Source organism: Phyllobates terribilis, unplaced genomic scaffold (genome assembly GCF_046119375.1).
Source record: "Phyllobates terribilis strain yellow unplaced genomic scaffold, ASM4611937v1 Scaffold_1__5_contigs__length_1240528914, whole genome shotgun sequence".
Classification (NCBI taxonomy): Eukaryota; Metazoa; Chordata; class Amphibia; order Anura; family Dendrobatidae; genus Phyllobates; species Phyllobates terribilis.
This window is the reverse complement of record NW_027362761.1, coordinates 721,244,300-721,268,234: the sequence shown is the minus strand read 5'-3', so window position 1 is coordinate 721,268,234 and position 23,935 is coordinate 721,244,300. Positions and strand designations below refer to the sequence as shown.

Below are 23,935 nucleotides of genomic sequence, written 5' to 3'. Positions count from 1 at the left end.
ATTATTAATAATTTATATAGCGCCATTGATTATTATTATTTATTATTATAGCGCCATTTATTCCATGGCGCTTTACATGTGAAAAAGGGGTATAATACAAGAACAATTACAATAATCTTGAACACAATGTGACAGCGACTGGTACAGGAGGAGCGAGGACCCTGCCCGCGAGGGCTCACAATCTACGAGGGATGGGTGAGGATACAGTAGGTGAAGGTAGAGCTGGTCGTGGAGCGGTGGTTACTGCAGGTTGTAGGCTTGTTGGAAGAGGTGGGTCTTCAGGTTCCTTTTGAAGGTTTCCACGGTAGGCGAGAGTCTGATATGTTGGGGTAGAGAGTTCCAGAGTAGGGGGGAAGCATGGGAGAAATCTTGTATGCGATTGTGGGAGGAGGAGATAAGAGGGGAGTAGAGCAGGAGATCTTGTGAGGATCGGAGGCTGCGTGCAGGTATGTAAAGGGAGACTAGGTATTGATTCCATGGCACTGTACATGAGAAGGGGTTACATACCAAATACAGATATCACTTATAGTAAACAAACTAACAATGATAGACTGGTACAGAGGGAGGAAGACTCTGCCCTTGCGGGCTTACATTCTACTGGAATGGGGAATGAGACAGTAGGTTGAGGGTTGTGGTAGCTCCTGTGTTGTTGAGGTGGCAGCAGCCAAGGTCATGGAAGGCAGTAAGCTTGTTTGAAGATTGTCCCACTCCTAGTTTTGGCTTAGAAATACTGATTGAGGGGTTAAAGTAGAAATGTCACTAGATGCATAATATAATTTTTTTTTTATTGCAGTTTTCTGATATCGCAGCAAAAATTCATTGTTTTTGCCTTGATATTCAAAATTGGGGAAAACTGCACCATTTTTGTAATGAGGGGAAATTGTACTAGGAACAAAAGTAATTGTATGATTGCAGGTTTAAGTCCCATAATTGGGATTAAAAAAATAAAAACCGTTTTTACATTTTTTAAAATGTAAAAAAAAATAAAAATTGAATCACCCTCTTTAAAAAAAAGAAACATATTTGGTATCCCTGCCTTTGCGAAAGTCCAGTCTACCAAAATATAAAATGAATTAAGCTCTATAACACACATCGTAAAGAGAAAAAAAATTGAAAATCCAGAATTGTGCTTTTTCAGGCTACACACTTCCCTAAAAAATGCAATAAGAAGTTATTAAAATGTTGTATCTACCCCAAAATGGCATCAATAAAACTGTCCACTCGCAACGCCAAAAACAAACCCTCACACAGCTGCGATGACAGAAAAAAAATGTTACAAGTCTCAGAAAATTACGGCAGAAACCAATTTTTTTTTCTGAATTTATTTTTAACACTTAAATAAAAAAAATCTATTTAAGTCTAGTATCGCTGTAGTTGTACCGACCTGGAGAATCACTCTGCCAGGTCATTTTTACTGCACACTGAACGCCGTAAAAACAAACCCCAAAAAACTGTGGCAGAATTGCATTTTTTGCACTTGGATTTTTTTTCCTGTTCTTCAGTACAGTATATGGTAAAATGAATGGTGTCATACAAAATGATATCTCGTCCTACAAAGAAAAAAGCCCTCATACGGCTATATTAGGGGGAAAGTAAAAAAAAAAGAAATGTTATGGCTAAGGAGAAGGAAAAAAAAGTGTAAAAAATAAAAATCAGCAGGAGATAAAAGTGTTAAATGTGACGGATGCAAATGTCTTAAAATCTGGCGAGCATCATCTCCTGCAGCATCTCCTATAGCATTATCTCCTGCAGCATCCTCTCCTGCAGCATCCTGTCCCGCAGCATCATCTCCTGCATCCTCTCCTGCAGCATCCTCTCCTGCAGCATCCTCTCCCGCAGCATCCTCTCCCGCAGCATCTTCTGCAGCATAATTTCCTGCAGCATCATCTCCTGCAGTACCCTCTCCTCCAGCACCCTCTCCTGCAGCATCATCTCCTGCAGTACCCTCTACTGCAGCATCATCTCCTGCAGCATCATCTCCTGCAGTACCCTCTCCTGCAGCACTCTCTCCTGCAGCATCATCTCCTGAAGTACCCTCTCCTGCAGCATCATCTCCTGCAGTACCCTCTCATGCAGCATCATCTCCTGCAGCACGCTCTCCTTCAGCATCCTCTCCTGCAGCATAGTCTCCAGCAGCATCATCTCCTGCATCATCATCTCCTGCATCACCATCTCCTGAAGCATCATCTCCTGCAACATCATCTCCTGCAACATTCTCTCCTACAACATCCTCTCTGGCAGCATCCTCTCCTGCAACATCCTCTCCGGCAGCATCCTCTCCTGCAACATCCTCTGTGTCAGCATCCTCTCCTGCAGCATTCTCTCCTGCAGCATCTCCTATAACATCCTCTCCTGCAGCATCCTATCCTGCAGCATCTCCTATAGAATTCTCTCCTGCAGCATTCTCTCCTGCAGCATCTCCTATAGCATCCTCTCCTGCATCATCCTCTCCTGCAGAATCTCCTATAGTATCCTCTCCTGCAGCATCATCTCCTGCATCCTCCTCTCCTGCATCATCTCCTATAGCATCCTCTCCTGCATCATCCTCTCCTGCAGCATCTCCTATAGCATCCCTTCCTGCAGCATCATCTCCTGCAGCAGCATCCTCTCCTGCGGCATCCTCTCCTGCATCATCCTCTCCTGCAGCATCTCCTATAGATTCCTCTCCTGCATCATCGTCTCCTGCAGCATCCTCTCCTGCAGCATCATCTCCAGCATCCTCCTCTCCTGCATCATCTCCTATAGCATCCTCTCCTGCAGCATTTCCTGCAACATCCTCTCCTATAGCATCCTCTCCTATAGCATCCTCTCCCGCAGCATCCTCTCCTGCAGCATCCACTCCTGCATCATCCTCTCCTGCAGCATCTCCTATAGCAGAGGTCCCCAACCTTTTTTGCACCAGGGACCGGCTTTAAGCAAGACCAGTTTTCCATGGCCCGGTGGGGGTGGGGGCGGGGCTTTGGTCATATGGGGGTGGGGTTATGGAGGGGTGGAGCAGTATGGGGAGGATGCTGGCGGGACCTCGGTGTACAGCGCTGCTAAGTAGCAGCATTGTACATTGAGCGTCAGTGTATACAGCGCTGCTGCTTAGCAGCGCTACACACTGAACACCGGTACCGGGAGCCGCGTCACTGAAGCCAGTCTGCTGCCCCAGCACGCCCCACATAACATGTTCTGCCGGGGGCGTGTCAGTGAGGAGAGCCTGCCGCCCCACCCCGTCAGGAACACACCATGCTGTGCAGGAGGGCCGCGTCACTAAGACCCGCCCGACGCCCCACCCCGTCCTGCATAATGTTCTCTGCCGGGAGCTGCGAGCTGTCACGGCTATGGCAGAAAACATTATAAATCCACACAGAGCGAGCTCTGACCAGGCGCAGGGCCGCGGAGCTAGCTGTCAGCGGCGCCGTGGACCGGCTGAAAAACCCCAACGGCCCGGTCCTGGTCCGCGGACCGGCGGTTGGGGACCTCTGTCCTATAGCATCCTCTCCAGCAGCTTCCTCTCCTGCACCATCCTCTCCTGCAGCATCTCCTATACAGTCATGGCGAACCTTTTACAGACCGAGTGCCTAAACTGCAACCCAAAACCCAATTATTTATCGCCAAGTGCCAACACAGTAAATTAACCCTAACACTGAGGTTTTAGATTCAAAAAAACAACTTCCGCCATCCCAATCCATGTATATATGCTGCCTTGCCCCCTCAATTCAAGTATATATGCTGCCTTCCCCCCCTCAATCCAAGTATATATGCTGCCTTCCCCCCTTAATCCAAGTATATATGCTGCCTTCCCACCTCAATCCATGTATATATGCTGCCCCCCCCCTCAATTCATGTAAATATGCTGCCTTCCCCCCTCAATCCAAGTATATATGCTGCCTTCCCCCCCTCAATCCAAGTATATATGCTGCCTTCCCCCCTCAATCCAAGTATATATGCTGCCTTCCCCACTCAATCCATGTATATATGCTGCCTTCCCCCCTCAATCCAAGTATATATGCTGCCTTCCCCCCTCAATCCAAGTATATATGCTGCCTTCCCCCCTCAAGCCAAGTATATATGCTGCTTTCCCCCCCTCAATCCAAGTATATATGCTGCCTTCCCCCTTTTACAGACCGAGTGCCTAAACTGCAACCCAAAACCCAATTATTTATCGCCAAGTGCCAACACAGTAAATTAACCCTAACACTGAGGTTTTAGATTAAAAAAAACAACTCATACAGAGAGCAGCATAGAGCAGCCATAGGAAAGAGCTGGGGTATGAGACTGCAAAAATATAGAATGTGCTCACCCCCATCTTGGTATATGCCCCAATTCATGTATATATGCTGCCTCCCCCCCCTCAATCCATGTAAATATGCTGCCTTCCCCCCTCAATCCATGTATATTTATGCTGCCTTACCCCTCAATCCATGTTTATATGCTGCCCCCCCTCAATCCATGTATATATGCTGCCTCCCCCCCTCAATCCAAGTATATATGCTGCCTTCCCCCCCTCAATCCAAGTATATATACAGCCTTCCCCCCCTCAATCCAAGTATATATCCTTCCCCCCCCAATCCAAGTATATATGCGGCCTCCCCCCCTCAATCCAAGTATATATGCTGCCTTCCGCCATCCCAATCCATGTATATATGCTGCCTTGCCCCCTCAATTCAAGTATATATGCTGCCTTCCCCCCCTCAATCCAAGTATATATGCTGCCTTCCCTCCTTAATCCAAGTATATATGCTGCCTTCCCACCTCAATCCATGTATATATGCTGCCTTCCTCCCCTCAATTCATGTAAATATACTGCCTTCCCCCCTCAATCCAAGTATATATGCTGCCTCCCCCCCCTCAATCCAAGTATATATGCTGCCTCCCCCCCTCAATCCAAGTATATATGCTGCCTTCCCCACTCAATCCATGTATATATGCTGCCTTCCCCCCTCAATCCAAGTATATATGCTGCCTTCCCCCCTCAATCCAAGTATATATGCTGCCTTCCCCCCTCAATCCAAGTATATATGCTGCCACCCCCCCCTCAATGCAAGTATATATGCTGCTTTCCCCCCCTCAATCCAAGTATATATGCTGCCTTCCCCCCCTCAATCCAGGTAAATATGCTGCCTTCCCCCCTCAATCCAAGTATATATGCTGCCTCCCCCCCCTCAATCCAAGTATATATGCTGCCTTCCGCCATCCCAATCCATGTATATATGCTGCCTTGCCCCCCTCAATCCAAGTATATATGCAGCCTTCCCCCCTCAATCCAAGTATATATGCTGCCTTCCTCCCCTTAATCCAAGTATATATGCTGCCTTCCCCCCTCAATCCATGTATATATGCTGCCTTCTTCCCCTCAATCCATGTATATATGCTGCGTTCCCCCCTCAATCCATGCATATATGCTGCCCCCCCATCCATGTATGTTTGCTGCCTTCTCCCCTTCAATCCAATTATATATATATGCTGCCTTCCCCCCTCAATCCAAGTATATATGCTGCCTTCCCCCCTCAATCCAAGTGTATATGCTGCCTTCCGCCATCCCAATCCATGTAAATATGCTGCCTCCCCCCCCTCAATCCAAGTATATATGCTGCCTTCCCCACTCAATCCATGTATATATGCTGCCTTCCCCCCTCAATCCAAGTATATATGCTGCCTTCCCCCCTCAATCCAAGTATATATGCTGCCTTCCCCCCTCAAGCCAAGTATATATGCTGCTTTCCCCCCCTCAATCCAAGTATATATGCTGCCTTCCCCCCCTCAATCCAGGTATATATGCTGCCTTCCCCCCTCAATCCAAGTATATATGCTGCCTTACCCCCCTCAATCCAAGTATATATGCTGCCATCCCCCCCCCCCTCAATGCAAGTATATATGCTTCTTTCCCCCCCTCAATCCAAGTATATATGCTGCCTTCCCCCCCTCAATCCAGGTAAATATGCTGCCTTCCCCCCTCAATCCAAGTATATATGCTGCCTCCCCCCCCTCAATCCAAGTATATATGCTGCCTTCCGCCATCCCAATCCATGTATATATGCTGCCTTGCCCCCCTCAATCCAAGTATATATGCAGCCTTCCCCCCTCAATCCAAGTATATATGCTGCCTTCCTCCCCTTAATCCAAGTATATATGCTGCCTTCCCCCCTCAATCCATGTATATATGCTGCCTTCTTCCCCTCAATCCATGTATATATGCTGCGTTCCCCCCTCAATCCATGCATATATGCTGCCCCCCCATCCATGTATATTTGCTGCCTTCTCCCCTTCAATCCAATTATATATATATGCTGCCTTCCCCCCTCAATCCAAGTATATATGCTGCCTTCCCCCCCTCAATCCAAGTGTATATGCTGCCTTCCGCCATCCCAATCCATGTAAATATGCTTCCTTCCCCCCTCAATCCAAGTATATATGCTGCCTCCCCCCCCTCAATCCAAGTATATATGCTGCCTTCCCCCTCAATCCAAGTATATATGCTGCCTTCCCCACTCAATCCATGTATATATGCTGCCTTCCCCCCTCAATCCAAGTATATATGCTGCCTTCCCCCCTCAATCCAAGTATATATGCTGCCTTCCCCCCTCAAGCCAAGTATATATGCTGCTTTCCCCCCCTCAATCCAAGTATATATGCTGCCTTCCCCCCCTCAATCCAGGTATATATGCTGCCTTCCCCCCTCAATCCAAGTATATATGCTGCCTTACCCCCCTCAATCCAAGTATATATGCTGCCTTCCGCCATCCCAATCCATGTATATATGCTGCCTTGCCCCCCTCAATCCAAGTATATATGCTGCCTTCCTCCCTCAATCCAAGTATATATGCTGCCTTCCCCCCCTTAATCGAAGTATATATGCTGCCTTCCCCCCTGAATCCATGTATATATGCTGCCTTCTTCCCCTCAATCCATGTATATATGCTGCGTTCCCCCCTCAATCCATGCATATACGCTGCCCCCCCATCCATGTATATTTGCTGTCTTCTCCCCTTCAATCCAATTATATATATATGCTGCCTTCCCCCCTCAATCCAAGTAAATATGCTGCCTTCCCCCCCTCAATCCAAGTATATATGCTGCCTTCCGCCATCCCAATCCATGTATATATGCTGCCTCCCCCCTTCAATCCATGTATATATGCTGCCTTCTTCCCCTCAATCCATGTATATATGCTGCGTTCCCCCCTCAATCCATGCATATATGCTGCCCCCCCAATCCATGTATATTTGCTGACTTCTCCCCTTCAATCCAATTATATATATATGCTGCCTTCCCCCCTCAATCCAAGTATATATGCTGCCTTCCCCCCTCAATCCAAGTATATATGCTGCCTTCCACCATCCCAATCCATGTATATATGCTGCCTTCCCCCCTCAATCCAATATATATGCTGCCTTCCCCCCCTCAATCCAGGTATATATGCTGCCTTCTGCCACCCCAATCTAATATATATAATTGTCTTATCCCGTCTGTCTGTCCTTCTGTCCAGGAAATCCCACGTCGCTGATTGGTCCGGCCGTGGCCAATCAGCGACGTGGGATTTCAGAACAAGATGGCGGCCGTTAGCGGCTCATCTGCCGCACGGAGGTCAGCGGCGATGCATTGCGACCAATCAGCGATATTGGCGCCAAATTTACACTTTCGCCCTCACACGCTCACCCTCACCCGCACACCCACAGACGCTCACACTCTCACCCTCACCCACTCACATCGTCACCCTCACACGCTCATCCTCACATGCTCACCCTCACGCCCTCACCCTCAGACGCTAACCCTCTCACGCTCACCCTCATCCTCACACGCTCACCCTCACACGCACACCCTCACACACACACCCTCACACGCTCATCCTCACACACTCACCCTCACGCGCTCACCCTCACGCGCTCACCCTCACCCTCACACACACACCCTCACACGCACACCCTCACACCATCACGCTCACCCTCACACGCGCACACGCTCACCCTCACACTCTCACACGCTCACCCTCAAACGCTCACCCTCACACACTCACCCTCACACGCTCACCCTCAGACGATCACCCTCACCCTCACATGCTGACCCTTACAAGCTCACCCTCACATGCTCACCCTCACACGCACACCCTCAACCTCAGACGCTCACCCTCAAACTCTCAGACGCTCACCCTCAGACGCTCACACGCTCACCCTCACACGCTCACCTTCACACTCACACCCTCACACACTCACCCTCACACGCTCCTACGCTCACCCTCACACGCTCACCCTCAGACACTTCCACGCTCACCCTCACCCTCACACGCACACCTGCACACCTGCACACCCTCCTACGCTCACCCTCACACCGTCACACTCACCCGCACACCCTCAGACACTCCCACGCTCACCCTCACACCGTCACGCTCACCCTCAGACACTCCCACCCTCAACCTCAGACGCTCACCCTCAAACTCTCAGACGCTCACCCTCAAACTCTCAGACGCTCACCCTCACCCCCACCCCCATTCACACCGTCACGCTCACACTCAGATACTCCCACCCTCAAACGCTCCTATGCTCACCCTCACATGCTCACCCTGTGCTAGCTAGCCGGTCATCTCCTGGCTGCTCGCAGCAGAAGTACCCCGACCGGCGGCCTTGCTCCCCGGTCCTCCAAAATTCGTTAGGGGCCCCGGGGGGATACCTTGGGGGGGTTAATTTAAAGTAGTGCACAACCCATTTAATACTGCTTCGCTGATTAGTCGCACCCGGTCGGCCGCATACATTTTCTAGAATACCTGATGCGTTAGAATTGGGCCACCATCTAATATATATAATTGTCTTATCCCGTCTGTCTGTCCAGGAAGTCCCACATCGCTGATTGGTCCGGTCGTGGCCAATCAGCGACGCAGGATTTCAGAACAAGATGGCGGCCGTTAGCAGCGATGCATCGCGACCAATCAGTGATATTGGCGCCAAATTTACACTCTCGCCCTCACTGTTAGGTGTCGGTCTGGTGCTGGATTCAAAATTGTTCCAGGACCTTCTGTGGTCTCCCATTTTGGTCCAGCCAGGGCTGATGCTGCTCAGCATCATCAGCCTCAACACCTAGCTGGTCCACGAGCACTGTTTATCTTCCAGGTAGTAGTGCCTAGCAATGTTAAGCCTGGGTTGCAGAGGGAGACAGGGCTTGTGGAATCTAAGTTCAGGATTTGCCGCACTGAGCATGTCCGTGACCTGGCGGATCATGATTGGTGGTCTGGTACCCACTTGACCCGGTGACCTGGCACCGCCTGATTGGTTCACGGGTAACGTCACCAATGGCGCGTCGGTGGGCAGGGCTTAGTCTTTAAAAGGTCCGCCCACAAACATGGCAACGCGCTCAGATCATTTTAGCAAGTGTTGCTGTTGTGTGGACGAGTGTATTCCACGTGCTCTCTAGCTGCTCTCTCCATGACCTGCCGATGCCAGAGTTCGCTCGGCTGATTAGCACAGGTCACTCAGGCAGGCTTAGATTTGCTTAGGCAGGTAGCTACGTCTTGCAGCCTGGCTCAGCCAAAGGGGTCGCCTAACACCTCGAGCAGCCTGCAGACGCCCTGTCCACGGCTATCGCCTGTCAGCCACGTGGTGTAGTACCCTTCCGTCCGGTGGCACACCGGCTGGAGGCACGTGTACCCATCGTGTAGTCACACACGCATCCTAGCGCCATCTCCTACTGCGTAGCGCCTGTATCGAAGACAGGGCTACTGCTTCTTCCCCGGTCGCACGTCTCCCAGCGGTTCTTGGAGATTGTGTGAACCGCTGAAACCCGCTCCGTGTGCTTTAACACGGAGTGGTTTATCAGTTCAGTAGGTGCTATCCCGGACGCTCTTCTCCCGTGCAGTTAACGGAGATAGAGCGTACCGCTATACCCGTTCCTGTGTGGAGAAACACGGAAGGGTTTAATATTTAAGTTGTCACTTTCCTTTCCACCCGGAAAGTGTTCGGCAGCAGCCCACCAGGCTGCATTGCGGACCCCGGGGTCGGTTGCGTTCCATTAAAGTTGTTTGCAACCGCCCTCCTAACACTCACCCTCAGACGCACACCCTCAACCTCAGACGCTCACCCTCACACGCTCCTACCCGTTTGGGGCCCCGGGCGGTAGCCCAGATCGTTCTCATTATAATCCGCCTATGCTCCCCCCCAATCCATGTATAATGCTACCTTCCCCCCCTCAGTCCATGTATATATGCTGCCTTCCCCCCCAATTCATGTATATATGCTTCCTCCCCCCAAATCCATGTATATATGCTGCCTTCCCCCCCTCAATCCATGTATATATGCAGCCTTCCCCCCTCAATCCATGTATATATGCTGCCTCCCCCCCTCCATCCATGTATATATGCTGCCTCCCCACCAATCAATGTATAAAGCTGCCTTCCCCCCCTCAATCCATGTATATATGCTGCCTCCCCCCCCCCCAATCCATGTATATATGCTGCCTCCCCCCCAATCCATGTATAATGCTGCCTCCACCCTATTCTGCTGGCGCCGCTGTTCATCGTATACAAAAAAAAAAACCATAATAAACACTCCTACTCACCTTCCTTCCTCTCCCGCGCTGCGTCCTCTCCTGTAGCCAGCAGCTGACTCCAGCATTATAGCAATGGGGGCATGACGTCACCGCCATGCGCCCAGTCGCCTGTACGCTGACACCGGCTGCTGGCAGCGTGTATTGCAGCGCATGGGTCTGGTAAGTTTGTGCTCTGCAATACACTTCAGCTAGATGTGTGCCAGAGAATGCACATCTAGGTGAAGTAGGCTGGAGAGCTAGTGCTGTGGAAAAGGCGCGTGCCCTTAATAATAATAATAATAATAATAATAATAGTTTTTATTTTTATAGCGCCAACATATTCCGCAGCACTTTACAAATTTTAGGGGGGACATATGTAGCACCCTGAGGATTCGGCTGCTACAGGGGTATTGCACCTCAACCCAGAGGTGTGATATTCCACTCCCGGGTAAGGATGGAGAGTGGAACTGAGCTCGGTAGGCTGCATGCACTACACACATCCCATTTCCGAGGAACAGGCCGACGGTACTCCCACTTAGAAATGTGCAGGTACGACCGAGTCTGTTCCTGGCTGGAGTGGGAGGGGGGTGGTACATCCCATGTAGTGTAGGGGCAGATAGGGGGAGCAGCCTGGGTAAAGTTAGGAGCTCATTGGGTGCTGGTCACCTGAGCTCACACATAGAGGGTGTATATAAGGTGGGCACCAACTAGAATCAGGGTCAGACGCAGAGAGTCAGATGCAGAGGATCAGATGCAGAGAGGATCAGCTGCAGAGAACAAGTCAGGAGCAGAGGAGAGAAGAAAGACAAAGACCCAGAGTGAGAGAGGAGAAAAGAGAAAGACCCAGAGCACAGAAGAGAAGGGACCCAAGAACCCAAATCAGAGCACCGGGTGAGGAGTCAGCATCAGGGTACCGGAACCCAAGCTGGTGGGGGTAAAAACAATCCCCAGCCAGAGACCGGAGACCGTGGGCAGTGTCTGTCACGGTCACCCACCACATTCACCCCGAAGGCACACCACATGAAGGGTCAGGGAACCCAGGGCCAAGGGTGTCCCAACAGAAGGCCCGAGGGAGCTGGACCTAGGTGGATCACTGGTGGGGACGGCTGAAGAAAGGACAGAGGGAGAGCTCAGGGCCACGCTCCGGACTTGTTTGGGGGTTGGCTGGATCCAGGACCTGGTGGACGCAGCACGGCTCGGGTGGTCACTCGCAGCTGGAGTGACCAGTACAACATCTGCAGTAAGTAAACACCCTTAACTGCACAACCCGACTCTGTCTTCACTGCCGTCTGCACTACACCACCACAACCCCCATCCTCTGCGCCTGTCCCCTCTGAGGCTATACCCCTCCCGTTGGGGGTTATCCCACCAAGCTGCGCACCCACCATCAGCCTCAGCGGACCCTGCTGCAGCGGCGGCCACAGTGACCGCATCACAACGGGTGGCGTAGTCGACACAAAAGAACTTTAGTAACATCTGTAGAACTGCCACATCACACTGAGCTTGACGCCCTGGGCACGGGACCGGGTCACAGCCGCTCGGAGACTACAACCCCCCATCTGATCCGGTGCCGGGTATTCCCCTCAAAAAGGAATATGTCCCAGGGGGCGCGTCAACTTTGGCGTAGTCGGCAGGATTACGTGCCCGCAACACCCGGGTACTGCGTGCCTGAAGAAAAGTGCAAGTTTACCTCAGAAAGAAGTCTCCCGCCGGTTCCGGAGGGTCCCCGCCATCGGACCCCATCACCAGTCGTTTCCCGCCGATTGTCCGCCATTTCCAGCTTGTTCCCGCCATCTGCAGAGTTTCCCGCCACTGGGCGACGCTTCCCGCCAAAACCGCAGATTTCCCGCCTTGGAAGAGCAGCGGACGCCATTATGGGCGTGCCAAAGGAGGGCAAGAGGCCACCTCCCATCGTGGGCCAGGACAGAAAATGGCGCCAAAAGTGGAAACCGCCCCCACCAACAGAGACTGTGATGCTGGAGGTGTCTGTCAGCGTGAAAGAACTCCCCCTGGAGCTGACAGTCACCGAGTTGCCCCGGGACCGCCCTCGAAGTGGGAGGAGACGAAAGAGGAGAGAAAAGATGGGTGTCGCTTGGAGCAGTCTGGAGCGAGCGGACCCGGAGGCAAGAGGTCTAACGAGGAGTAGCGGAGGAGCTCACCCGGAGATGGAGAGAAAGCAGAACAGCACCGGCCCGCTGGCCAGGAGTCTGCTAGAGACCGAGGAAGGAGGGCAGAGCAGCACCGGCCCGCTGGCCAGGAGCCTGCCGGAAGCAGAGCAGAGCAGCACCGACCCGATGGTCAGGAGCCTGCTAGAGTCCACAACCCCGCTAGGTCTAGCAGAGATCTTAGCGCAGCTCCCCCGAGACCGGGAGTGTGCACAAACTGCCCTGGAGGGCCTCGCACGGAGGATGGCCCGGGTACAGCGTGAGATACTGGCGGAGTGGAGCCGGGAGATGGCCCAGCAAGCAGAGACCAGTCAACGGAGCACGCTACCCTGGAAGAGGAAGCAGACCGCCTCTGAGGATGGCGCGGGAGGACCCAAGGCCGGAGACGGCGCCGAGGAGGGAGCCGAACGCATGGAGGCAGGTAAAGGGGACGCCTATACCCCAAGCCGTGACACCGCTCACCTGCCCCAGCTCCCCGTCGCAGAGCCCGAAAGTCCCCCTGCTGTGCCCGTAGCCGCCACGTCACCGCTATGGACTAGGCCCCGACCGGAAGCCGCCGCAGCGACCCCTGTGACGTCACGCGCCTCGATCCGGAGCGTGACAAAGCAGGAATTACCACCAGCCTGGTCGCAAGGCCTAGTACCCCCGGGTGCCGCAATACCAACAGCGCCCCCTACCTCCGCGGAGCCCCCGGCCTGGTCGCAGGGCCAAGTAGCCCAGGGCGCCGCCGTCCTTACGGTGCCCTTCACTTTCCAGATACCCCAGGCCTGGCCGCAAGGCCCGGGCATCCCGGGCGCCACCACCACCGCGCCCATAAAACCTAAAGTGCCGCATCTGGGAGAAGATCTGTTTGCCCAGCATACGTGCCCGAACGGGTCTGAAACTAGAGCCAAAGGTAACAATAAAGAAAGAGCAGGAGGACGCCGTCGTTGAGTACAGCGAAGTAGGAGCTGTATATAGTTGCCCGTCGGGGCACAGTAAACTGAAACAGTAAACTGAAACTGTAACTGTTGCTAAATATAGTCCCCGTTGGGACCAGCAAGTGTGAACTGTTTACCCGTTTAACCCCTAAATCCCACTGACCGAGGACTGTGAGCAGCCATTCCCTTCCCTCTACCTGGCCGAGGACTGAGAGCGGCCAACTTCCCCTGTAAATAGTTGCGCGTCCTAAAGCGCCCCCTACCGGTTTTATAGAAAACCAGATTTTCTAAGAGACTGTCGCACTTTTCCCGGACACACGGTGCACAGTGTCCGGAGGAGGAACCTGAAACAAGAAGAATGTTTATATGAAAAGTTTTATATGATGTTTTATATGTTTATGTTTATGAAAAAAAAATGTATGTTTGGTGTTTTATGTCTTGCAGCCCGAGGACGTGCTGTGATTTACCAGGGGGGAATGTAGCACCCTGAGGATTCGGCTGCTACAGGGGTATTGCACCTCAACCCAGAGGTGTGATATTCCACTCCCGGGTAAGGATGGAGAGTGGAACTGAGCTCGGTAGGCTGCATGCACTACACACATCCCATTTCCGAGGAACAGGCCGACGGTACTCCCACTTAGAAATGTGCAGGTACGACCGAGTCTGTTCCTGGCTGGAGTGGGAGGGGGGTGGTACATCCCATGTAGTGTAGGGGCAGATAGGGGGAGCAGCCTGGGTAAAGTTAGGAGCTCATTGGGTGCTGGTCACCTGAGCTCACACATAGAGGGTGTATATAAGGTGGGCACCAACTAGAATCAGGGTCAGACGCAGAGAGTCAGATGCAGAGGATCAGATGCAGAGAGGATCAGCTGCAGAGAACAAGTCAGGAGCAGAGGAGAGAAGAAAGACAAAGACCCAGAGTGAGAGAGGAGAAAAGAGAAAGACCCAGAGCACAGAAGAGAAGGGACCCAAGAACCCAAATCAGAGCACCGGGTGAGGAGTCAGCATCAGGGTACCGGAACCCAAGCTGGTGGGGGTAAAAACAATCCCCAGCCAGAGACCGGAGACCGTGGGCAGTGTCTGTCACGGTCACCCACCACATTCACCCCGAAGGCACACCACATGAAGGGTCAGGGAACCCAGGGCCAAGGGTGTCCCAACAGAAGGCCCGAGGGAGCTGGACCTAGGTGGATCACTGGTGGGGACGGCTGAAGAAAGGACAGAGGGAGAGCTCAGGGCCACGCTCCGGACTTGTTTGGGGGTTGGCTGGATCCAGGACCTGGTGGACGCAGCACGGCTCGGGTGGTCACTCGCAGCTGGAGTGACCAGTACAACATCTGCAGTAAGTAAACACCCTTAACTGCACAACCCGACTCTGTCTTCACTGCCGTCTGCACTACACCACCACAACCCCCATCCTCTGCGCCTGTCCCCTCTGAGGCTATACCCCTCCTGTTGGGGGTTATCCCACCAAGCTGCGCACCCACCATCAGCCTCAGTGGACCCTGCTGCAGCGGCGGCCACAGTGACCGCATCACAACGGGTGGCGTAGTCGACACAAAAGAACTTTAGTAACATCTGTAGAACTGCCACATCACACTGAGCTTGACGCCCTGGGCACGGGACAGGGTCACAGCCGCTCGGAGACTACAACCCCCCATCTGATCCGGTGCCGGGTATTCCCCTCAAAAAGGAATATGTCCCAGGGGGCGCGTCACATATACAGACAATACAGAATAAGCATATCTCATATCGAAAGGAGTGAGGGCCCTGCTCGCGAGCTTACAGTCTATGAGGAAGTGGGGGGAGACACAAAAGGTAAAAAGTACATATATTGTATAATGGAGGGCTTAGGGAGGGCTCTGCGTGCCCCCTTTGGCACGCGTGCCATAGGTTCGCCAGCACTGTCCTATAGCATCCTCTCCTGCATCATCTCCTATAGCATCCTCTCCTGCATCATTCTCTCCTGCAGCAGCATCTCCTGCAGCATCCTCTCCTGCATCGTCATCTCCTGCAGCATCCTCTCCTGCATCATCTCCTATAGCATCCTCTCCTGCATCATCCTCTTCAGCAGCAGCATCTCCTGCATCCTCTCCTGCAGCATCCTCTCCTGCATCCTCTCCAGCAGCATCCTCTCCTGCAGCATCCTCTCTTGCATCATTTCCTGCATCCTCTCCAGCAGCATCCTCTCCTGCCCTGCTCCCCGTGATGACTTGCTCCGCCGCTAGTGCTGCCTGTGCCCAGGTCCGTGACAGTGGAGCTCTGTCTGGGAAACAACGCGGCACGCATGCGCCGTCCGCGCCGCCCGCTGTGATTAGCAGCGTGATGAAGCTGGCTCGCATGTTCAGTGCAGTGGCTGCGTGCTAGGTGGCGCTGCTGCTCACTCCTGACATCCCGCTTCCCCTCCCCCTCCCTCTGTGCTTATTCTGTCTTTCTTGTGACAGGTTAGCTGCAGGCTTCTGCTCGTTTGCCTTCGCTAGGCTGGATCAGCTGAATTTCTTCCCTAATATATGGCTTCTCGTTAAATTGTCATTGGGAGCCGGGCGAGAAGGCAAAGATCGCTCCTTTCCCAGGCTTAGCAATGGCTAGTGGCGTATTCCAGCAGTGACAGGCGGATGATGGTTTGTGAAGCCAATCACGACATCTGGGCGAAGCATCGTGACAATGAAAGCGCAGGATCGCTAGGTGGGCTACAGACCTGGGCATATTCCGCATCTCCAGCCAGCTGCCAATAGACAAAGGCTCCCGGAATCCATGTCTGCCTCCATTCATGGCATCGCTGCAGTGGTGTCCCCCTCTGGCTTCATGATGCTCTCTCTGCCGTCCTGATTTCCCTTTTATCACTGTCATCGGAGGGAAGAAGAAGAAGAGAGCGGCCCTGAGCATCAGCAGCCTGGGGATCGCAGCAGCCTGGTGATCGAGGCAGCCTGGGGATCGCAGCAGCCTGGTGATCGAGGCAGCCTGGGGATCGCAGCAGCCTGGTGATCGAGGTTGCTTGGGGATCGCAGCAGCCTGGTAATCGAGGCAGCCTGGGGATCGCAGCACCCTGGTGATCGAGGCAGCTTGGGGATCGCAGCAGCCTGGTGATCGAGGCAGCTTGGGGATCGCAGCAACCTGGTGATCGAGGCAGCTTGGGGATCGCAGCAGCCCGGTGATCGCAGCTTCTTCATCTGCAGCCATAGCAGCTGCCGCTCCTGCCTGCGGCTATCGTTGTGGCTTCCATCACACCCGCCCTGGTGGATGTATGGCTGGGCATGATCGACACCTTGGCATCCATTCCTAAGCTGCAATGCTTCCCCACAAGGTAATGACATCACAAGCCTTCCCCATTTCCATCTTCCCCTCTGCCTGTCATTCATTGATGAGGCAGTAAAGCACTGCTCTGCACCTCTTGCAGCTGGCTATGTGTGGGGTTACTAGCCCAGGCTTGGGTGGCTGATGTTCCAGCAGTCATTTGCTATTCTTTGTCTGCCTTGTGTTACTATAGAGCTTGTTGTCATCATCACACCTCCCACTTTTTATCTGCACTGTAGTGATAAAGAATGTGGGAGGGCAGAGGGCTGTTCAGCCGCCAATGTTACACCAAATTATGGCTGGGGCCAGGGTTTTATTAGGGAAATAAATCGCTTCCTGTTTAGTCCATAGATTTCTAAATATTGAGGAGCGATGTGGAATCTGATGGACGCTGCTTGCACCTGTCTGGGGTGTCCGTCATGTGGAGGAGACGGTACAGATGGATGCCCATGGAATAGGCTAGCAGTGCTGACTACCAGCTGAAAGCCCAGAGTTCTGCTCCGAAATTGGGACAATTTGCCATCGGATCAGACTTTGCATCACCTGAAGATAAGCCTTGTATCAAGATATCTTGGCCATGATGTAGTGGCTTGTCCACCCTCTCACCCCCACCTTCGTTATCTAGGCCCCTGCCAATTTCTATAAAGACTGGACAATTATATATATTCTGTATGTATATATACATCTATATATATATATATATTAGTATATATAAAAGTTTGTAATAATAATGTAAAAAATAAAACTAACAGCTAAAAATATTTTTATTTTTATTGTTTTTTATAATATTAATATAACGTGATACATATATATATACACCAATATATGTAATGTTATATTAATATTATAAAAAACAATAAAAATACAAATATTTTATATGTATATTTATATATTTTGAGCTGTTAATGTTATTGTTTTTTACATTAATAATATAACAAACTCAGGTACAAGACCCAAAGTAATGTCATCATTGTTCAAAACACTTAAGATGTTCGATTCAGTTTGTAACATGAGAAGAAAAAAGAAGGAGGGGGGGGGGGGGATGCATATCACAAGACAAGGGGGTAAGGAAGGAGAGGAGGATTGGGGCAAGAGGGATCAGGATGGAGATGTGCTATATTTTGTAACTCCCCATTATGGGTGGTCCCCTAAAATGTGCCTGTAGATCAATCATCTGAAAAGTTGCCTCCAGAATAAATTCTTAGAAATGTCCGTAGTCTTCTCGTCTTACCACCTTAAGCATAGCAACAAAACCTTGCGTTCTTTCATGCATCATCATGCACGGTGTATACTGTTGCTATCCATCTTGGGTGAAGGTAATCTCCAGCGCAGGTCTTCACACAGGGAAGATTATCTGAATGATGCTGCTGAACGCTCTGGAAAGCCACCTTTACCTATACTGATTGATACCTGTCCTGCTTCCACACTCATTATTTCTGCCTCTCCTTTAGAGCTATGTTCACTTTTAGAGCTATGTTTACAAGGACTTTAGGTGTAGAAATCCAAGAGAATCCGCAGCAGAAATCTGATGCTGGTCCTGGGATTTCTGCCATGGATTCGCAGACTGATCTGTTGTGAGTTAACACTTGGGTTAGTCTCGTTCAAGTGACATTAAACTTTTTAACATTTCTCCAAATGACAATTCGATTATTTTTTTTACGGATTTCATATCCGTGGCCGAAAAAAAACACTGCTATATGGTCTGCAATGCAGGTTTCTTGCTGACAACAGTTTGTGAGATGATTTCATGCAGATTTAGTCCAAATACAACAAAAAAAAAAAAGTTAAAAAAATCACCCATTGACCATACCTTAATGGAGAAAATACAGTAAGGCCACTTTCACACGTTCAGTATTTGGTCAGTATTTCACCTCAGTATCAGGAGTGGAGCAATCAGAGGAAAAGTATAATAGAAACACGTCACCACTTATGGATTTATCACCAACTCCTGGTTTTGGCTTACAAATACTGCGCTAATACGGACTAAATACTCATAGTGTGACCGTAGACTAAGTCTGAAATTAACTTGCAGTTTTTTGAGCCACCATCAGAACCAAATTAAAAATGAATGAGAAATATGAAAAACCCCTATACTACCACTATATTTCTGGCTGAGAGTATGTTCACATCACGTTTCTGCCACACGTTTACAGCTCTATTAGGGGTTCTGTCGGAATCCCTGAAAAACGGGATATGGACCACATCAGAGCCTTAGACTTTGAGAACATACAACGTTGGTCTTCATTTGAGCTTTTTCTGTCCGCATCCATAATGTTGGAAGCATTAACGCAAAGGACTTGTTTTTGACTTCAAAGAAAGAGAAGACAAAAAACTTAAGAGTCTAAAGTTGCATGTTTTGGACTCTTTCATAAAGTCTATGGCACGTCCGAATTCCGTTTTTCAGGGGTTTAGACAGAACCCTCGATGGAGTCACAAATGTGTGGCAGAAACAGAATGTGGACTCACCCTTACGGGTCCTTCACATGTCACTGGTTTTTCTCTTATGCAAAAACGGTCTGAGTTTCCTGAATGTTTTTGGTCAGAGTTTAATCAGTTGGGTAAGTGCTTCAGTTGTTACACTCAGGTTCTCTTGGATGTCAAAAATTTTTTTTTTCATGGACCTAGAATTTCATTGGTAAGATTGATTCGAGACTCGGATCAAAACCATACATGTCTTCATGATTTGGGGCGGACTACTCCATCCACAAAAAAACCCAGATGTGAACATCTCTATAGACCATGCGTGGAACTTGTCTGAATAAGCCCTTAGGGTATGCTCACACAAAGTTTTTCAGTACGTTGATTCTACTCCCAAATGCATACAAAAAAACTTTTAGGGTATGTTCACACTACGCTTTTTTTAGTGGTCCAAACATCCGTTGTTTAAGCAGAAGGCACTTCAGGAATCGCTCCTTTTTTCTAGCGTTCTCTTGGCATTTTGTAATTTTGAGCAGTTTTTATTTGCATCTTTTATTTGTTTCCTGAAGCGTTTTTTCCATTTTCATTTGCATGACACTCAAAAGCCTGAATATATGGACAGCAAGTCATTTTTTCATAGAAACAAATAAGACAAATCTTGAGTATTTTGCGAATGCTTTTTCCAGAAATTTTTGGAGATCAATAAATGGCGAAAAAAGACACAGTGTGAACATACCCTTAAAGTTTCCTATTGATTTTACTTGAAAAACTCACAGGTACTGTTTTTTTCCACATGTTTTTTTTTTCAGTCTAGAAAAAGCTGTAACATGTCAATTCTTGAGGCGATTCTGCGAAAACAAAAATAGCCCTCAATTTTGTCAACTGACTGAATTACAAGCAGAAAAAACATGCTATTCACAAAAAACACACGTAAAAATCTGGACTTCATAAACTTGGCAGAAAAATCTATGTCCTAAAACTCTGTGTGAACTACTAAGAGTATTTTAATCTATTTTTCTGGCTAAAAACGGCACAAAAATAATGCTTAAAAAAAATCTACAGTGGGGAAAATAAGTATTTGATACACTGCTTATTTTGCACGTTCTCCCACCTACAAAGAATGGAGAGGTCTGTAGTTTTTATCGTAGGTACACTTCACCTGTGAGAGACAGAATCTTAAAACACAATCCAGAAAATCACATTGTATGATTTTTACATAATTAATTAGTATTTTCTTGCATGAAATAAGTATTTAATACAGTAGAAAAACAACTTGATATTTGGTCCAGAAACCTTTGTTTGCAATTACAGAGGTCAGACGTTTCCAGCAGTTCTTGACCAAGTTTGCACACAGCAGGGATTTTGGCCCACTCCTCCATACAGATCTTCTCCAGATCTTTCAGGTTTCGGGGCTGTCACTGGGCAACATTGAGTTTCAGCTCCCTCCAAAGATTTTCTATTGGGTTCAGGTCTGGAGACTGGCTAGGCCACTCCAAGACCTTGAAATGCTTCTTACAGAGCCACTCCTTAGTTGCCCTGGCTGTGTGTTTCAGGTCATTGTCATGCTGGAAAACCCAGCCGCGACCCATCTTCAATGCTCTTACTGAGGGAAGGAGGTTATTATCCAAAATCTTGCGATACATGACCCCATCCATCCTCCCTTAAATACAGTGCAGTCGTCCTGCCCCCTTTGCAGAAAAGCACACCCAAAGTATGATTTTTCCCCCACCATGCTTCACGGTTGGGACTGTGTTCTTGGGGTTGTACTCATCCTTCTAATTCCTCCAAACAAGGCGAGTGGAATTGATACCAAAAAGTTCTATTTTGGTCTCATCTGACCACATGATCTTCTTCCATGCCTCCTGTGGATCATCCAGATGGTCATTGGCAAACTTCAAATGGGCCTGGACATGTGCTGGCGTGAGCGGGGGAACCTTGCGTGCCCTGCCGGATTTTAATCCATGACGGCGTAGTATATTACTAAGGGTAATGTTTGAGACTGTGGTCCCAGCTCTCTTCAGATCATTGATCTGGTTCTCCAGTGTAGTTCTGGGCTGATTCCTGACCTTTCTGAGAATCATCCTTACCCCACAAGGCGAGATCTTGCATGGAGCCCCAAAACGAGGAAGATTAACAGTCATCTTGCATTTCTTCCATTTTCGAATAATTGTGCCAACAGTTGTTGCCTTCTCACCAAGCTGCTTGCCTATTGTCCTATAGCCCATCCCAGCCTTGTACAGGTCTACGATTTTGTCCCTGGTGTCCTTAGACAGCTCTTTGGTCTTGGCCATGGTGGAGAGGTTGGCGTGTGATTGAGTGTGTGGTCAGGTGTCTTCTATACAGGTAACGAGTTCAAAAAGGTGCAATTAATACAGGTAATGAGTGCAGAGTAGGAGGGCTTCTTAAACAAAAACTAACAGGTCTGTTAGAGACAGAATTCTTGCTGGTTGGTAGGTGATCAAATCAAATACTTATTTCATGCAATAAAATGCAATTACATTTTTTAAAAATCATGCAATGTGATTTGCTGTTTTTTATTTTTAGATTCTATCTCTCACAGTTGAAGTGTACCTATGTTAAAAATTACAGACCTCTCCATTCTTTGTCTGAATTAGCAAATTTGGCAGCGTATCAAATACTTATTTTCCCCACTGTATTTAGTATCGGGTTATTAGACATAGATATGGTGTTTTGGAATTGACATGTTGTTTATCCACATAAAAAATAGCACTGTGTGCGTTAGAGGTGTGTTTTCCCCTTGAAAACAAAAAAAAAAAAAAGTACTTGAAGCGGTTTTTCATAAGGACTTTGGGGCAGAATTCACTCCCAAATCCACGTAAAAGAAACTCAGTAAAAAAACTTGCATATATTGTTATGGCTCAAAGTTTTGAGACTGACAGAGATTTTGATTTTCACAAAGTTTGCTGTTTCACTGTTTATAGTGGCAATTTGCATTATCTATATATTGTTAGGAAGAGTAATCAGATGAATTACAAAAAAATTGCAAATACATGAAAATTAAATTAATCACAACAACCCAATTTCCACAGATTTTTCAGCCCTACTACAAAATGACCTTCTTACATCATTGTAAGGAGCTTCTCATTAGCGCAGGAGAAAGTGTTAACATTGACAAGGCATCTGATATCTCTGTCATGCTAAATGAATTATATGAGCAGACTGGTTGCTTTAAAAGCGGACTGATGTTTGAAATCATTGTCTTACTTTGCATCAAAAGGGCTTTACAAGTAAGGACATTGCTGCTTGTAAAATTGCCCTTAAGTCAACTATCTATAAGACCATTAAGAACTTCAAAGCGAGAGGTTCATTTGAGGTTCAGTTGAGGTTCAGTTGCTACATGGCACCCAAGACAGTCAAGCAAGTACCAGGACTATCTCCTACAGATGATTCAGTTACGGGATTTTTTAATCACTATTAGTAATGTCAGAAAGCATGTGTCAGTGCATCTGCAGACACATTGAGGTGAAGCCTTTTGCAGGCTGGCCTTGTGTCAAGAAAGACAGCAAAGATGTCACTTCTTCATAAGAAAAACATCAAGGACAGTGTGACATTGTGCTTTAAAGGGAATCTGTCAGCAGGTTTTTGTTATGTAATCTGAAGTCAGCGGGAGAGGCTGAAACACAGAATTCAGGGATGTGTCACTTGTGAAAGTGCATGCTGTTATTTACTAACTGTGAAGGATTTATCATGAAGAGATTAGCATTGCCGGACTATACTAGTCCAGCAATGCCCCCTCCTGTGATAAGCAGCTCACTGTCTATCCACAATGTACATACTGAGTGGCTCTGAGAACAAAACATTGACATTTTGGGATAATGGCCAGAAAAGTCCCCAGATCAGATTGGTCGAGTCCCAAAAAGCAGCCGGATAAACAAAAACAGACATTATGATAAACTCCAAGCACCGATTAGGCAAGAATGAGTTGTCATCAGTCAGGATTTGGCCAAGAAGCCGATACCCAACATGTCAGGGGGAAGGGTAGAAGTCTTGAAAAATAAGGGACAACACTGTAAATAATGAGTCTTTACATAAACTTGATGTATTTGTCAATAAAAGTGTAAAACCTTATGAAATGCTGATACTTTTACTTTAGTGACGATAGAATCATCTGACTACAAGATCTAAAATTACTGAAGCAGCAAACCTTGGGAAAAGCAAAATTTGTGTCAGTCTCAAAATTTTTGCCAATGAGTTTAAGGCCTTGCTCACATTCACATATAAAAAATCTCTTCGATGTTGCTCCTGAAAAGTTGGACGAGTGTCATATGAGTACAATGTGATTTTCCTCACCTAGCATCTGTATAACTTCCGTATGACTTGCGCATGCAGTCCGAATGCAATGCATTTTTAACATCATCTTTTACATACTGTAATTCTCTATGTAATTTAAAGCTAGTTTGCAAACCTAATAAAGCAATCCTGTATACAGATATAGATAGGTGATAGAAAGATATTAGATATATTAGAGATAGACAATAAATAGATAGATAGAATACGTAAATTGAATATATAGATATCCTGTACATATATAATTTCACAAGCCCCCTACATATAATAAGCTTGCACCCTTTAGTGCCTTTCATGTGGCACTAAAGGATGTGTAGCCTTATTTAACCT

The 23,935-nt window shown here is 48.7% G+C and overlaps 1 protein-coding gene across 13 annotated transcripts in view; it reads left to right on the top strand.

Annotated features, from left to right (window-relative positions):
• The first annotated feature begins 15,982 nt into the window (after window positions 1-15,982).
• ADGRL3 (adhesion G protein-coupled receptor L3) overlaps window positions 15,983-23,935 on the top strand; it is a 1,088,292-nt gene continuing 1,080,339 nt past the window's right edge. For 10 of the 13 annotated variants that reach the window (XM_073686326.1, XM_073686314.1, XM_073686318.1 and 7 more), the window contains exon 1: window positions 15,983-16,889. The gene's annotated coding sequence lies outside the window, so the exon portion shown is untranslated. The remainder of the gene's footprint in view (window positions 16,890-23,935) is intronic. The other 3 variants (XM_073686323.1, XM_073686322.1, XM_073686325.1) reach the window with 1 other exon arrangement.